General features: G+C 34.3%; 1 long non-coding RNA gene across 2 annotated transcripts; it reads right to left on the bottom strand.

Annotated features, from left to right (window-relative positions):
• Nucleotides 1-585: 585 nt before the first annotated feature.
• Nucleotides 586-18,484, bottom strand: LOC131066690 (uncharacterized). Of its 2 annotated transcripts, XR_009111793.2 has the most exons (5): nt 18,321-18,484; nt 17,170-17,906; nt 1,474-1,577; nt 1,186-1,247; nt 586-822 (listed from the first exon to the last, which is right to left on the bottom strand). It is a non-coding gene; the product is annotated as an uncharacterized LOC131066690 (long non-coding RNA). The 2 variants fall into 2 exon arrangements; XR_009111756.2 differs by lacking the exons at nt 586-822; nt 1,186-1,247; nt 1,474-1,577 and adding an exon at nt 16,205-17,072 and having other exon boundaries at nt 18,321-18,480.
• Nucleotides 18,485-18,780: the final 296 nt, after the last annotated feature.

The raw sequence follows: 18,780 nt of genomic DNA, 5'->3' as shown, positions 1-18,780 counted from the left end.
ATTAACTTTAAATGCTTATATTAAGTCATTTCTTGAATGCCATTTTGATCGAATGCATAAGTGGTTTAGATGAGATTTATTGTAGATGCATGTATGCAATCGTCTTTTAAATGCAATAAATTGGAATATGAAAGAATGTAACTTAGAGTAATGGAATATATTCAGTTGTTGTTAAGAAAATTAAGTATGCTTGAAAAGATCTCATATGTTTATGATGAAATTCTAGTGTGTTAGAATATTAGATGTATGGCTTGTATTTTAATGAAAAGTTTGAATGAAGATTATGAATAAATCTTAAGGGATGAATCTTTGCTTGTGATTTATATTTCCATCTTCTAAAAGAAATTATCCTGATTAAGAACTATCTCGTTATTAAGATAATCAGCTTATTGGATTAATTGTGTGAGTTAAGTGAATTGTGAAATTTAAGTAATCTCATTGGGAAACTCTTTAGGTATTAGTTGATGTCTTCCGCTATGTAATCTGAATCTTTGTTATCTTGTTGTATCTTAATGTAGTGTAACTAAAAATAAATAAAATTATTGCACTCTATTCTTGAGTTATAGCTTAATCCCTTCGGGGTTTCTTGGCGGGGCATTACATATTCTCTGCCAATGAAAAAATGGGTCATGATTATTGCTTGAAACACGTCTAAATATGACATGTGACCCTAATTTTTATCTTGTCATTGAAGATTACTCATATTATCTTCATATAAAAAAAATTGCAACTTTTAGTTAAGATAAGCACTTGTTGGAGGAGGGATACCCGATTTCAGCCAAAACTCCCTGATAATGCCCACGGATTAAGCACCAGGAAAGCCTACAAAATAAATATAGTAATCAAAGCCTAAAATAAATAGCTTCAAAGAAGAGGCATAAAAATTAAACCGTTTCTAATATTTGAAACCATAAAAACACAACTGTGTATGTAACCTATAAATTGTTATCAGCAAGTAATAAATAAATGAAATCCAACGAAGCCAAGTAACAAATGTTTAAAGAAATAATATAATCTAATTATCTTCATCATGAATGTTGTATTTTATTCTATTTTCATTTTTGGGCAGAAACAGAAATGGCCTACGGAAATAATAATATGTACAAAGGCAGTAGCAAAATCACAAATTGCTTTTAGGAGAGATCACTGTAAAATGTAAAATTTTACAAACAAAAGAGGAAAAACCTTATTCTGTAGTGTTAACAATAATACGACGCAAATCTTATCAATGTAGCCTTTTTTTTTATCTGCATCAGAATGCAAACAAATTACTCTTAGAATACATGGAATGCAATGAAAATAAATTACTCTCAGAATACATAGGAATTGGTTTCAAAATATATTATGTTTTTTTTTAATTTGCAAATTGTAGTCTTCCTTAGCAAGATGCTCACTTGTTTTGGATCTACTCTCCAGAGTTTTGGACAACAAATCTTAATACAAGGAAGAAATGGGGTGAAGCATTTTACTCACTTTAACGCACCCTTGCAATGGCTATTGCAGATGTTAAATTTCAATCTGTCAAAATGCAACGAATAAGATGGCCTCAGATTTCATGTATGCTCTCTTTGAATACACTGCAAATGAATCAACAAATGAATCAGAACCATTTCCAAACTTATAAAAATAAAATAAGATATGTTTAACCTTCAGAAGAGAATGTTACCAAAATCTATTCAAACTTAGCTAGATAAATCAAATCGAAAAGCACAGTATAAAGATAAAAACTCATCAAGTGACAAAGGAAGATGAAAATGATGCCATGTCTCTTACAATCTCGAGAACATATACCATTTGACGAGAGCGTTCAAATGACTCTTCAACTGGACTCACACATTTGGATGTACGCTATCATTACAGCTGAGCGATGTGTGCTGATTCTTCATCTCCCATTTGTTCATCCTCGAGCCAAGCAGAAATGGAATCCATTATTGTCAATTTCATAAAGCTAATGAGCTTTGAAACATTAAGGATTTCTATCTGCCACTTTGCATTTTATAATTTCTTTCTTTCTTCCTTCCCATCGTTGCATGTAACTGCTAGATCTTTGACGTTACGTTTTGAATCATATCTTTGGTCCAGGCAGCTGAAGATGGTGCTTGGTCCACACAGCTGTAGGCAGTCATGTTTCCGTTTTCTTTAATGTTTACACATAATATTCTAGTTTTATTTTATCCTTCACTCCCCCTGCTACGACTGTATAGGAACGCCTCTCCACGTAATTAAAGGAAATAAAGATCATTATTTTGGGTGGGGCTTAGAAATTAATATATTTATACATGGAATTAGTTATTATTATTATATTTATCCATTAAATATTTAGCAAGATAATAAATAAAATGATGTGTGGTTGGGCAAATGAATCTAGCATTTACTAATTTAATTAATATTGTTTTAATGATTTTATATATAATAAAAATTATAGGAAATATATATATAGATAGATAGATAAATTTATTGGGCATTTTTTTATATATTTGAGAAATTGAGGTCATTTATTAAAATGTTGGTGATTTAATAAATTATATATAAATATGTACTCAATAATTTGGAGATTTGTGATGTTATCTCTTGTAATAAAGGATATAGGTAAATTTGTCGACAGTCAAGAACACCTTAGTTATGTTATTTAACTAATTCTACCTTGTAGGCTCAAGGTTTAAATGACCTAGGAAACGTCTTTGCAAATTCCTTGAAGGATAATTATTATATTGTTGACAATATGTTGGATTTGATTAAGTGTTGTCATTGATGTAAACACTATATCCCGGTTGGATATGGTTTTGCTATCTCGGTTGGACCTATCCCAATTAGACTTGGTGTTTATCTTGGTTTTGGCTATGATTCTGATCCGGTATGATCAGATCCCTTGTTTTGGTTTTGGATGATTATTCAGGATGGTTATATGCTTGTCATATTCATTTGGCTCATGATTTGGTGCTCTGGAAGCTATTGCTTATGTTCTCGATTGGTATTTCCTGGTACCGGTTAGCAATATTTGATGATATGATTTGATGATTTTGGTCCGGCTTATGGAAATGGTTTCTAATGCGCTAAGGTGTTTCTTGATCATGTCCCAATTGCTTGGTGGCTTCGCATTGGATGGTGTGTTGATATGATGGTCCTATTTGGATCCAGTTAGATATTCTGTGTTATTGGACTAAGGGTTTCTACCAGTTGGTGAAACATGTTGGAGATTGGTCTCAATGTGATTTTCGACGAATATAATTATTTTGGAATTTGATTTAGGTCCATTCTATGTAATGTAAATCATAATATCGATTCAGTGATATCATGTAATGTAATTTTTGTAAGTATGGGTTTATGGGCTTAGGGTTTAGCCGACCTTATCATAAGGTTGATGATCTATATTTATAGGTGACTTATTCATGTAATATGTCATGTGTGGGATCAATGGTTATGTTTGCATTATCAGAGGAAGGTATATGTGCGAACAACTGATATATCATTCGGCAAAAGGTTTTTGGTGTTGCAGGGAAGACATCTATGCTTAACCAGAACTATATCAAGCATTAGGAGATGCTACTTTCACAGTTCATTCTTTTCAGATTGTAGTTTGATGCTTTTGTAAGTCAGTGAGACTTCTCTTTTGTGATGAGCAATGAGGTCTAGGTTGTTGGCCTGATTGCAAGTGCAATCCCCATTGTAATTAATTCGCACATTGTTGTCGAAGTATTATCTAATTGTGGGTAGGGTTTCCCACCATGTTTTTTCCCCTTACCGGGTTTTCCACGTCAAAAATATTGGTGTTGTGTGTGTTGTGCTTTCATATTTTATCTTTCATTGTGTTAGTTTCCTTGTTCTCTGGTATAAAGGTTTTATTCTGCAATAGTTCTAGTTTTTTATAGTAAACTAATTCCCCCTCCTCTCAGTTTACTCTTGGTATCAGATCTGTCTAACATATATATACGTATATATGTAAATTATATGTACACATAATAACTTCCCTTGAGGTAACCAACTCGTGATGACATAACTATATATAAATTAATATGAACCAACTAATCCTCAACATATATGTAAATTCTTATGACCTAGGCGTGGAACCATTATACCTCAATAAGTCTAAGCTACTCAAATTATAATAATTTTCCTTAGGGTGCGCTTGATGAACTTTGTGCTTCCATGTTTTAATATAAAATCCCCTTCCTTTCCCTACCTTTCGCATCGTGTCAACATATTCAATGCTTTCACAATGGTAAGAAGTGTGTGTAATCATAGCACCACGTTCATGCATGGCATACATAGTGCATTAGAGATATGTTAAATCAAAAAAAAAAGTGAGTTGTGTCTATCCCATTAGTAAAATTTTGGGCATGACATTATACACTTTTTTATTAGTAAGAGCATAAAAAATGAACATAGAGTTCCCTTCAATTATAATGTCCTTAATCCCAAGGGAGATAGCTATATCAATCCCAAAGAATAAAGCTTCCAATTCAGTCGTATTGTTGGTACCATCAACTATCATTTTACAAGTGACCTTCATAACATTTGCCTTACAATTAAAAATAAGAATACCAATACCATATTTACCAAGATTTCCTCTAGAAGCACCATCATAACTGAATTTAAACTTATGAGGGGAGGGAACCATTTAGCATTCTTCCTTAGGGCTACCTTATCAATCAAATTAGCAACAATGCCATGATGAGGAAAGGATTTTAAAGAAGGCCAAGAGTTTGAAATCCGACTATCCCAAGAGGAGAAAGATTTTAAAATATTTATATTTTTGTAAATGTAGGATAAAGTTACTTCAGAAATAAATTTTTTCTATAGAAAGTATGACATCCATCAGAGGGAAAAATCTGCATATACTGCTCAAATCCAAGTGCATGTGAAAATCATGCATCTATAGCACTGTTTTCTCAGTTTTACCTTCATTTTTCAACATTTTACCTTAATTCAGCATTTCAACTTACAAAAGAGGAAATCCAAAATTAATTCAATCCATTCAGTATTCAGTCCTTGTCTGATTTGTGACTAAATCTAGTGGATTCCCTTCCTCTTCTAAATGTAATGTCCCTAAGTGAAAAATTAAAGGGTTTTCTCTCTCTTTGATGGAAACCAAAAAAAAATTCCACATTACATTTTGGTGAACACGCCTCCTTACATCCTTATTTCTTATTTATATTCTCAGATCTGATTGTTTATGCAATTTAAAATTCAAGTTTTCATTTACAAGTTTGGTTTCCTTGCAAAATTTAAAAATTTGGAGGTTAATTTCACTAAAACCCTAATTTTTAATTTCAAAATTGAGCTTGTGAATTGCTTAATTTGGATTAATTGTTTCAAATCTGAGTGTTTTTCAATTTCAAAATTCAAATTTTCTCTTGCAAGTTGAATTTCCAATTTAAATTTTAAAATTAAGTGGTTTATTTCAAAAACCCTAATTTTAAATTTTAAAAACTTGAGCTTGTGGGTTGTTTAAATTTTGAATTTATCATTTTAGAGTTGCCCCAAATTCAAAATTGCAATCTTGGATAAAATTTTAAAATTAAGTGGTTAATTAAAAGAGCCCTAATTTTTAGATTTAAATTGATTGTTTTAATTCTCAAATTTCAACATCACATTTTAAATTTCAATTTTAAGAGGTTGTTTTTACAAGGCCCTAATTTTAAATTTAAATTTCCTTTAGATCATTTAAAATTTAAAGTTTTAAAATTAAGAGGTTATTTTTAGCTCCCTAATTTTAAATTTAAATTTCTATCTCCTAGTGGGTAATTTTAAATTTAAATTAAGAGGTTATTCTAGCACAACTCTAATTTTAAATTTCAATTTCCTAGGGGATTGCATAATTTTTCACAATTATTCTTTATCTTTTCAATCAATTTGCTTATTTAATTGAGTAATCATTTTTTCTAAAGTTTTACACTATTCAATTTACTTTGTGAATCTCAAATTTCCAATTTCCCTCCCTTAGTGCATGAGTTTTACTACTATTAGTCCAGCTTCTAATATCCTTGTGAGAAGAAGTTGTGGAATTAAGGCTTCCCAAGGTTTAATTACCAAGGAGATGGAGCCTAATTTAGATAACTTCTTTCATGAGGATGTTGGAGGTTCTATTAATCCTACAAATGTCCACATTTATCCTCATTCTCTTCATAATTCTCATGATGTGGATGAATCACTAACTAGGGTTTCCATTGACTAGTTGGAGAAGATTGACAATCAATTTGAAAATATTCAACAATGGATGAGTCAACAATACTCGGAAAGTGAAGCTCTCCCATTGATTGAAGAATTGAAAAGAATGGTTCAAAGTGATAAACTTGTTATTGATATCTTGTGTGGTATTTATCATATTGGTTGATACTAATATTATGCCTATGAAGAGTTGTGCTGAAGTCCTTGGTTATACACAACCTCCTAGCCAAGTTAATCATTTCATTCCTTTGACTACCCCTATGGCTAGTGTCCCCACCTTTACATCAAACATAATGGCTACCTCTACAAAAAATATCATACCTACAAGTGTTAGTCAAGGGGGAAACTCCACTAATCATAATTCATCATCCTCAAGTGATTCTTCCATTTGTTACCCAATCATCTCCCATACCTACCCACCATAGTGTTCCACCTCCTTATTCTCAACCTCTGCCTTCATTTAACAACATTACCCCTCCTTATACTCAATGCCTTCCTTCATTCAACAATGTTATTACTCCTCAATCCAACATGTCCAATTTCAATCCTTCTATCGAAGCTACCATCAATAGTCTAGACCAAACATTGTCTTCCTTGTAGCAACAAATGGCTTTCATGAATCAATCTAAGTATAATGTGCCCAAATTTGATGTAGTGATCCCATTATCCAATGACATTGTCTGAGTTGTCCCTCCTAAATATGTTGAATTCCCTCAATTGGAGCTTTATAATGGGAAAGGTGATCCCTTAACTTATGTGAAAACATTTCAAACTTTGTGTAGTAACTTTGCTCATGACCAAAGACTATTGGCTAATTGTTTACTATAACATTAAGGGATAAAGCTTTGCAATGGTATTGTTCTTTGCCTCCTTATTCTATTACTTCATTTCAACAATTGGCTAATGCTTGCATTCAACAATTTCACAATAATATTGATCCTAAAATTACTTTGACTGATTTGATGCATTGTAAGCAAGGTGTTAAAGAAAAAGTGACTGATTTTATTGGTAGATATAAGCATTTGTATTCTCAAATTTCTTTTCCTGTTCGTGATCAAGATATTCAAAGAATTTTTATTTCTAATTTGCAGAAATATATTAGGGATAAACTTCTCTTTTCTAAGTTTACTTCCTTTATGCAGTTGTGCGCAATACTTCACAATTATCAGCTTACCATGAGTCAATTGGAACAATCCTCTTCAATGGCTCTAAATGATAAAAGTGAAAGTTCTCAACAACCTTTTTCAAAGTTCAAATTGAATAAGGGATGCATCAAATTCAATGACAACAACAACACTCAAGTAGCAACTGCAACAACAGGTGTGCCTCCTTTGTCCAAATAATTTAGAAAAGAATTCACTCCTCTTAATGAATCTTTGCATAGTATATGTCGCAATTGTTACAAAGAAATATGTTGAAACTTCCTCCTATTAAAGCAATTGATACATCTAAGCCTTTGCCACCTTCTTATGATGCCAAAGTTGTTTTCCAATACCATCGTCAACCTGGACATGACACTGAAAAGTGTTATTCCTTAAGGAGTAAGATTCAAGACTTGATTGATAACAATACCATATATGTGGTTGGTGTGAATGATAAAGGAAACAAATCCATAGCTCCTCCTAATCAAAACCTTCAAATTTTCACTAATCCTTTACCTCCCCATTCTACCAATGTCATTGAGATTGATCGTCTTGTCTTCTCTACTAATGATGTTGGCCTTGAGTCTAATAATGTAGTGAACCTTATTGATAAAAATGAACCTCCTAAGGACTTATGCATTACATTTGATCCTAGTGAGACTATTGAAGTACCCGATGGTCCACTTTACATAACTACAAAAATCAAAGGTATACCCTCTTGAGGGGTGCTCATTGATCCATCTTGCATGGTTAATGTGAAAACTAAAGAATTTCTTTATACTTTGCAATTGCATCAAGTGACCTATGATGAAACCGATATGACAGTTAGAGTTTTTAATGGCTTCTCTTGTCCTGTTATTGGTTCTATCACACTCCCTATTGATGTTGGCACTAAATGTTTAGATGTTGTCTTTTCTATCATTCCTACGTCCAATCAATTTTTTGTGAAGTTGGGACATCCTTGGCTCTCTTCCATGAAAGTGATCGCTTCTGCTATTCATAAGTGTTTGAAATTTCCTCATGATGATAAAATCATAACTGTTAATCACAACATATATCAACCTACGATGAGGCATGGAGATGTTTGTCTTGATTATTTTTGGTCCGAACAATTCCAATCTCTTCAACCTAGAAGTGATGCTCTCTTTAAATCATATCAAAAATGGAAAAAATGAGATGATTTAATCCTTGAGTAAGCCTAGAAATCCAACACGTAATCTTCCTTCAACTAATAATCATATGTCTCTTCTTATGGATAACTCTATCCTTCCTCCTAAGGAAAGCGATATTCTTTCTCCTAAAGAAGAATCAATTCCTTCTCTTAAGTATGAGTATATTTTTCCTCCCAAGGATAGAAAATCTCTTCCTCCTAAATGTCAATTTATTCCTCCTTCTAAAGATAAACATATTATTCCTCCTAAGGGTAGACCTATTTATCCTCCTCATGATGGACCCAGACTACTTCCTACACCTCCTATTCCTCCTTTATATGGTGTGGTTATGCCTCCTACATCTTACAAAGGGAAGCGACCAACCTCTCCTATTATTCAACCTAAAATACCTTCTCCTATGCATCCTTCTTTCAAAGAAGAAAAGAAGCCTATACCTAATGAACCTAAACCTTCACAACCTTCATCTAAAACTAAAAGAAACCATTGTATGAGAGAACGCCGATGAATATGTTGCACTAGAGCTTGTCAACTTGCTTACCAAACCATTTCTTCTCCCAAAATACCAACTCTTGACATAATCACATTACCTCAACCTTCTCCTAACCAAGAGGTTCAACCAAATTCTCTAAGATGCATAATGATTAAAACAAATGATGGTTCAAGTTATATTCCTATTAGAGCTCCTATTTTTGGTTAATCTTGATGAAGAAATAAGTGAGAATGTTGTTAATGATCAAAATGTTGATCCTAATATTTCTGATGATGAATATGAATATGTTTTATCTGAGAAATTTTCAAAAGCATTAATCCTAGCTCCTAGTAACAAACAAAGTGACTCGTCATTAAAGCATGGTACTTTTTTGGAACTTGTGATAGCTCCATCTACTGTGCTCAATGTTCCTCCTCTTGTGTTTTCCACCTTCTCGAAACAATGATCAACAAGATCGGGGGGAAAGCAACATGCTTGATTAGCTTCATTAGCACCGTAGATTCTCTCTCTCTCTCCCCTCTTGCTTGTTTGTGACCTTCTATTTGTCTCTCAATTCTTCTATTTGTTGTCCCTAGTGTTGTCTACTTGAGGACGATGCAAACTGCAAAGATCTCTTTTGGGTCTCTCTTGTGTTGACTCAAAAGACACATGTGCCCTTCTTCCATGGTGGTTTCCTTTCTTTGGAGGATGAGGACATTTGTATGCATATATATACACATGATATACAATGGTTATCACAAAAAGCATACTGACTCCAAAGTTAAGTGAAACCACCCTGTGCTTTGTATTTTGTGATCATTATCCTTTGATTTGTCCTCTCTTGGAGGCTTATTATTGTGATAGTGTTCTTGTCTTTTTGGGTGTATCCTACCTTAAAGCAATTCCTCCTGATAAGGCATATGCAATCGCTTTAACGTGGGGGCATACACTCACCTCAATGATTTTGTATCTTGCATATCTTGATACTTAAAGTTACTTAGTAAAATTTATTTTTCTTTGTAATTTTTGGTATTTTTCTTTTCATGAATCATAGTAAGAGAACCTTACTAGTTTGTAGTCATGGTTCTCTCTCTCTTTCTCTCATGATATCCCTTGTATCTTATTATTGAAGTTGTGAGATCCTAAAATCCCACTAGGAGCTTGTTGTATCTACCCTTCTTGATGACTTGGTGAAATTTTTTCAATGTAAACCCTTTGTACTTTACCGAGAGTATGATTGCCTTCATACTCCCGCTAAAGTGGGGGCTAAATGTAGCATCCTAAAATTTCAACCCTTTGAAATTATGACTGCATTTGGCTCTTCACCTTAGTTTTGGTGCCCCTTGGTCTGTTTGAAGACTTGATTATGCTCATACACCTCATAAATGCCAAAAACCTTGATTTTCCACTCATTATGCACCTTAATCCTAACCCAAAATAGGGTAGGACCAGAGAGTAGCACCTTGGTCTTCCCTAAATTGGGCCCTTTCTAAACCCATTTTAGCATTTCAAAAATGAGTAAGTATATAAAGAGGATTTCCCCTCTCATTTGACATCCATCAATTAGCAAGAGCACACATACGATATCAAGCAATCAAGCATTCAAGCAATTGAGCATTTTCAGTCTTCCTTCAAGTCTTGGAGTAGCAATAAATTCAAGATTCAAGCATTGAAAAAGACATCATTCATCCTATTTTGTTGAAGACTTTATAAACCCTAATTCCATGTGGAGGCAAGTAAAACTTCACAAGGAGGTATCATCATCTAATTTTTAGTCATAATTTAGCATCTCCCTCAAAAGAAGAACCTTTCATTAAAGTCATTTTAATTACATTTATTTTAAATATTTCATGATTAATTCCAAAACCAAGGTTTGACTTAAGGCAAGCCCCTATTCCCAACCTTTTTACCCTCTTTTTGTGTGTAGGAAATAGGTACGGAGCTATGATCTTCAGAATAAGCATTATTTGTAGAGACGAATCAACCATTTTCAGTGTACAAAAAAGTAGGAGGACCAAGGCACCCACCTCCTTAGTCCCGACATTTTTGGAGCATTTTTTAGGATCAAATCTGAATATACATATACTACTCAGATTCAGGTGCATATGAAAATCTCGTGTTTATAGCTCACTGTTTTCTCAGTTTTACCTTCATTTTTTAGCAATTTGCCTTAATTCGGCATTTCAACTTACAAAAGAGGAAATCCAAAATTAATTCAATCCATTTAGTATTCAGTCCATGTCTGGTTTGTGATTAAATCTAGTGGATTCCCTTCCTCTTTTGAATGTAATGTCCCTAAGTGAAAAAATAAAGGTTTTCTTTCTCTTGGGTGGAAACCCTAAAAAAAAAATCCACATTACATGGCCAAATTTGAAATTTGGATTTGAAAGATAACAAGGAATAGAAGACCAACCCAACTTCATAAAAATCCAATACCAACATTCTTTAGTGAAAGGACAATTAAGAAAAACATGATAAAAAGACTTAATAAAATGTCCACATAGTACACAAGGGAAGACAACAGTAATGCCAAGTTTATCCGATCTCAATCTAGTAAGAACTTTGTCATGAACAACTAACTAAGAAAAGGCCCTAGCTTTGGGGAGATAGGCAAGGCCCCAAAATAGCCTAGTGGGAAGATCGGAGATGAAAGAGGCATCAATGAGGGAATTATAGCCCTCCCTAATAGAATATTTTCTAGATTTAGCCTTAGTCCAAATTAATTCATCCTCTTGGTTACTAAAAACAAAAGACCTTTTACTCACCTCCTCATTATAAGATGAAATCAAATACTGGGAGATAGGGAAAGAATCAATTGATTTCCAACAAGCCACTGTCAATACACCAAAATCATCAATATATAAATAATCTGAGACATAGACCCCCAAACAGACTTCAATAAAACCATTAACTCAAACCAATCCTTAATAATTTTTAGAGAGTAATACCCATTCCAAACATCTCTGAGAACCTAGCCTTTCAGCCATCATGAATAAGCCGGGACAAATGAGGTAAAATCACTAAATGACGGGAAGAAAGGAAATTCCAAATAGAAGAACCTCAGACCAGATAAAAGGCAGTAAAATTTATTTCTCTATCAAAATTATTCAATTATTTAGCAAGCATAAGCTTCCACACTCCTTTTGGTGACAAACCATATCCCAGCAACCAAAGGAATCTTAGCTTTACCCCCAACATTATCATTCCAAATAAAATTATGTAAAGTAGACTACAATTAGATAATAAAATTATTAGGAGCTTTGAGAACTGACATAAGATAAATGGGGATAGCATTAAGGATATATTTAATCATCATATTTTTCCCTAATAATGTAAGCCATTTATGTTTCCAAGATAGAATCCTAGAGGATATAGAAGAAATAACCTTATCCCAAAAATAATGCTTCTCGGAACCTATCAAAAAAGGGATTCTAAGATATTTACAAGGAAGAGAGCCCACAAAAAACCCCAAAATCTTGTTAACTTATTTTGAACCAAAGGTGAAACATTCATGAAAAAGACCTTTGACTTAGCAGGAATAACTAACTAACCTGGATCAAGGTAATAGTCAAAGATAATTTGTTTTATGATCCTAGATTCTACCAAAGTAACTTGCCCAAAAAGCAAAGTATCATCAACGAATAAACAATGGGTTTGAGACTCAACAAGTTGAGGGATAAATATGTCTCTCCAAGAACCAATCAAATTAGTAGCCTTTATAGCCCTACTCAAACTTTCAGCCATAAGAATAAACAAGAAATGAGACAAAGGGTCCCCCTAGCTAATGCCTCTAGAAGAGGAAAAAAACCTAAAGGGGAGCCATTAACAAGAATAGAAAACCTCGTAGTGGAAAAGCATGCTGAAATCCATTTGACCCATTTATCAGCAAAGCCAAATCTTTCAAGGACCAAACAAAGAAAATCCCAATTTACTCTATCATATGCCTTCATCATATCAAGCTTAAGAATCATAGCTTGGATTTTGTGAGAGGAAATGGAAGGTAAAATTTTATGAGCCAAAATGGCCCCATCAGAGGTCTCTCTGGCAGGGACAAATCCCCTTTCTCCTTTGAAATAATCTTAAGAATGATTTTAGCCAGTCTAGAAGCAATATATTTAGTAAAAATCTTATAGAGAATGTTACATAAAGCTATAGGCCAAAATTCAACAAAGGACTTAGGCTTGTCAACCTTAGGAATAATGACCCAATCAAAGTATCATTCATCTCCTTAAGAATAGACTTATTTCTCCTAGACTCCTTCAAGGCAAGAAGGATATCGAGGCCAATTAAGTCCCATCATTTCTCATAAAAAAGAGTTGTAAAGCCATCTGGCCCTGGAGCCTTTTCCGGAGTCATAGAAAAAACATCTTTTAATTATTGTAAGCTAAAAGTTGATAAAAGCATTTTATTATCCTCAACTGATACACAAGAAGGAATAGAGTCAAGAATAGAATCGGAGATAGTAGTAGATTCAGTTGAAAGCAGATTCTTAAAAAAGTTAGTAGCTTCTTGCGAGATATCTTTGTCATCTTCTAGAACGTTACCATTAGAATCTTAGATACAGAGTATCCTATTATATTGCCTTCTAAGTTTAGTGGAAGCATGAAAAAACTTTCTATTTCTATCCCCATTTGCAAGCCAAATTTCTCTAGACTTTTGTTTCCAAAAACTTTCCTCATAAAGGAGGATTTCATGAAGTTCAACAGTCAAAGATTTATGAAGGGAATACGAACTAGAATCCATACCTTTCCTAATGATAGTCTCATTTAGATCTTCCAACTACTGTTGAATTCTAGCTTTCTTAGAGAAAATGTTCTTGAAATGAGAAAGATTCCATTCCTTAATTTTACCTTTAAGGAAGATGAGTTTTTTCACAAATTGAAACATCCTAGAACCTTCAAAAAGGGACAATTTTTCCACAAAAATTTTAACATAGGAAGAAAAGGTTTGTCCCTAAGCCACATAAGGTCAAATTTAAAATGAAACTTGTGAGGAGCTCTATCCTCTAAGATGACAAACAAAATTAAAAAATGATCTGAACCAGCATAAGGTAAAACCAAGGAATATACATCAAGATCAAATGAGAGCCAATTTTCTGACATTAAAAATCTATCAAATCTCTCCACAATTTGGCAGAAGTCCTTCCTTTTATTAGTCTAGATGAAGGGACCATTCTAAGGAATACAATCAACTAACAAATTTGAGCTGAGGAAAAAGTTAAAATCTTCCATGACCTTTTTATTAGGAATAATACCCCCCATATTTTTCAAATTCATTAAGAATGGCATTAATGTCATTAAAGACACCACCAAAAATCAAAAACTCCTTCTTCAAAGGGGCAGACTATTGGAGATTGTTATACTTGTGTGAATAATATTGTCATTGATGTCAAACTTGCTATCCGGTTTGGACCGGACAGTGTACATATGGTCTGGATATTGATCTAAATGTTATGGATGTTGTGGAAGTTGTATGCAGTCAATACAGTATTGTTGTTTTGGTCAGAAGTCATTATGCAGCGTGATAAGAGTAATATGATATGGACAACTCTAGATGATGAGTTTTGAAGTTTCCTGGAGTTCTCATTGATCCTGGTATCCCGATGTTAGGAGTTCTCATTGATTCCGATATCAGTTATGTGTCCTGATGTTTGTTGCTTCGGTAATTGTCAGAAGTATCTCTTCGTGTTTTGTGTTGCAGATTTTCTTCATACACGTGGAGTCTACATTTTGGAGATATTGAGCTTGATTTTGTGATAATGGGTCATTATTCTTGGGTCCGGATGACCCAACTCCATTCTGATAACCTCAGTGTATGCATTGGCAATCGGAGTAGGAGGCGTGTAGAAGTCTTGCACAGGCTGACATGAGCATATTGTTAACGTGTTAGGCTTGGCCAACACACTATTTTATATTTGTACCCTCCAATATATATAAATACATATGTAGTTGCATGTAAAAGAAGAGAGAGAGAGAGAACAAGACTAAGTGTGTGAAGGTGTCTGATATGCAAAATTTGGCAGTGAAGATAGCAGTGTGTGAAGTACGTGTTGCAAACAACGAAAGCAAACAATGTTCAAGTGGTGTAGTAGTCCTTTACCGGACCTGTTGTCGGACAGTTGTACAAAGATCTCTAACTAGATTTGTTCTATGTATCCAAATGTGTTGCCTTGTGTACACAGAATAAGGTCATTAGATAAACTTCTTTTAACCTAAGTTCAAACTATCCATTAAACAAATAATTGTTCCTGCAAAACTGAAAGGCTTTAAGCAATTCCACTATCTATTTTTTTTTAAGCAAAATCTCGAGAGAAAACTCACCTTACCCAGGGTTTCAACCATAAGATATTTCATATTCAATGGAAATGTCAACCCAAACAAGAGTTTAAAAAAATTTAACAAATACTATTAACCCATAACAAATGCAAATTGGATTTGTGTGATAGTTACACACTAAACATGTAACATGCCCAATATTAACCCATACCGAATGCAAAATGAATTTTTGTGGTAGTTACACACTAAAAATGTAACATGCCCAAATATAAATTATCACCATTATTGCTAAGCATCAAAGCCACACTTAAACAAGTGCTGCAGGGCAGCGTAGTTCCTGCCCAATGCTGCAGAGGTGGTTGTGGATTGGTTTTGTTCTAAGAATGGTAGTGTTGGAGGTCGGTTCATGCAAGCAATTGTCTCAAACAAAATAATGAGCCATTTGAGCCCACTAGATGGCAATAGTGGATGCTCGGACATTGGTGAGATGTTTTATCCAAGATAGTCAAAACCTTATATGGGCTGAGGCTAGGTAACCATCCCTTGAGTAGTAAATGACTCGTACTCTACCCTTCGCCGGTCAAACCTATGCTTTTCCCGTTGCCCAATGGATAGTGCCGGGGCCTATGCTTTAGCTCCTGTCTTTCCTTCTATCTTTTCCCCCTGTGCTCGGTGATCAGCCGTCTTTATAGCTACCTATGCTTCTGCTTCTACTGGTGCTGCTTACCTTTCCACTGGTGGATATGCTGCTGGTGCTGGCGGTGTAGGTATTCCATTTGCATTTAAATAGAAACCCACATGTACTATGCACTTGTATATCTTCCTTAAACTAACTAGGTTTATACACATTTGATTAACTTGAGTCAAGCCCCCAATCGTTTGATTCTTCAAATATGCCATTTGAAATAAAAAGTTGAACCTTTCAAAACAGACGTTTTGCACCACTACCAATTACCTAGATAGCACCAGAAGTAACAACTTTGTCAGTCAAATATTTGAGATGCTTGTATGGTACTCCCGTAAGATCCTAGTTGTACACATGAACATAAAATTGATTGTCGATAAGTCTCAAGTTGCCATATTTGTTAAAAAAACTACATCCTCATGCGCTAAGGAAAGGTGGGACATTTATAGATGTGCACAAATAGTAGTTTTTACATCTCGCTCGAAAAACCTAGTTGTTAATATGAATACGCCCTTCAAGGAATCACTTCGAAAAGAAAATATCATATGATCCAAATAGAGCATTGCATACAGGATTCCCTGTTTGCTGCTAGCAAGCAACCGCTTTTTGGAGAAAATAAGGCCAACAATCTGAAGTTACATAGAATATGTAGAGCTGGAAGCAGTTTCCACAAATATATAAACAGAATCCAATAGCCAATATTTCAAATCATGGGAAGATAATATAACAAAATTTAACAGCATGTGAGGAAGCTGGGTATTCTATGTAATAAACCTAAGGCTTATGTGAAGCTTTTCAGTAAACTGTCCGATAAGTTTAAGACGTCCCCGACATTGATGTCATTATGATAGACGTCGCCAACATGACGAAACCACATGTACTTAATAAATATGGAGGCGAGAACATTCATGAATTAGTCCAGAATATTTGTGAGCAAGAAAGACGAATTCTCTTACAAATAATACAAAATGCAAGATTGTCTCTTGCCTCCATTGTAAACTATAGGTATTCTTGTTGTCTACTCACCTACATATATGCTGTTCGATTCAAGTTGTGTTTATAATATTGTTTCTTATAAGTTCTTGTAACGTAAGAAAGTCTTGAAAAAGACATCCTTGAAGTAGTGATTATTTGCTGCAGTGCAGTTATGCTTCAACAGGCCTAACAACCAAAAAATGTGACTAAGACATAAGAGCCAAATAAAAACTTCAACATAAAAACTTGTTCAAAATTCAAGCTTCCGACATACAGAGCCTACCTCGAACAGTCAACTTTGATCTAGTCTTTGTTGGCGCTAAATTTTCTTGATTCAAAATTTCAAGTGAGGGTGCAAGTGGGATTTTGTACTGATGTTTCATTGGAGTTTCTTCAGCCCACATCAGAGCTTGTGAAAGATCATGTAGGCCTTTATTTGCCAAACTACATACGGTGCCACCATTGGAAACCAAGCGGTGGTTTTCATCCCCAGAATCTAGGCATCCATCAAAATAGAGGACACGAGCTACACTAGACACTGATCCCTTGCTTTTACAAACCTTCTTAGAGCTGCTGGGTTTATCAAAGGGAACACAACCATTTCCATCAACATCAGCCTCAAAACCATCAAAAGCATCTGAAAGAAGTTGTCAACAGATCAGCCTAAGACTTCTTCGTGCCATGAGATGAATGATCTGGGCATCTGAAACTCTCTGATTTTCTAGCCAACACCAATAAATCCTTGGGACAATTTGTACAGCTATTGGACGAAAATGAGCACAGCTCATAGTAAACAAAATCCTTCAATCTATAACCTCCCTCGCACCCTCGCATGTATGCAAAATGTTATAACAAAGACCAGGCATGTGAACTGCTCTATAAATGCCACCTATTGAATCGCCAAGTGTCCAGCGTGCTGCAGAAACGGTAATCACAAGATTTTGGTTTTGCTTCCTTCCTGTATACCGTGCCTTCTCTTGCATTGAATTTTTAAATGCCTCCGCATCCTCCAACAAGACCCTGCCAAAACACACATGTGACAGACAGTCACTAAAGCCCGATCACATTTATGTAGGAAATATAGAATTAAAGTTGTGCAAAGGGAAAACTAAGCAATGCTATTGGTTGTTTAGATCATGTTTAATAACCGCTTAATGCAGACCCTCGACAAGCAGGAACTAAAAAGGAGTTTTAAAATGGTGAAAGCAATATTCCCGGACAAAGAAAGAATTATTCCAGACAGAAAACTTGTTTGTCTTAATCAAGGCTTAAACACAATCCAACATCTCATAATGACAAGCCTGAACTATTATTTACACTTTCTTCTTTTCTCCAAAACCCTGAGCAAAGACTTTAACGGAAACATAAATCTTTTGAACCAATCAAGAAATTCTTAGCTCATGCAAATAAAAAAATGATTAGGAAAATTAACACCTGTCTCTGAGTCAAGTTTGTATCTCTTGCATCTGAAAATTCGTTACTGCAACCAATCCACTTTGTTCTGAAAACTGCCCGAAGCAATTTGTCTTTCTTTCATCAAGAAAATCACATATCCTAGCTGTAAGAGCATGCCCTAGCTCGAAAGATTTTTCTTTTTGCAAGACATGATACAATAGAAGTAAGCTTCAAATGTGATCTTTATTGCATATGCTTTATTTCCGGTGCACAGCTCATATCCCACTCACGAGACATTTTGATGGGATATTTTAAATTTCCTCAAATAAAAGAAATGCATCCCCTAATTACTTTATAAGTGACTTTAAGTTATACCACATTATGCCTCTTAAAATAAAGTCACTATATTTTTTTACATTTGAGCCTATAAATAATGTTCGAATAAAATGGCAAACCAATGCAAAATGAGATACATAAGATATCAATCAACTTGTCCATA

The sequence above is a fragment of the Cryptomeria japonica genome, chromosome 3, assembly GCF_030272615.1.
Source record: "Cryptomeria japonica chromosome 3, Sugi_1.0, whole genome shotgun sequence".
Classification (NCBI taxonomy): domain Eukaryota; kingdom Viridiplantae; phylum Streptophyta; class Pinopsida; order Cupressales; family Cupressaceae; genus Cryptomeria; species Cryptomeria japonica.
The sequence above is the reverse complement of the archived record's forward strand: the minus strand, read 5'-3'. Positions and strand labels throughout refer to the sequence as shown.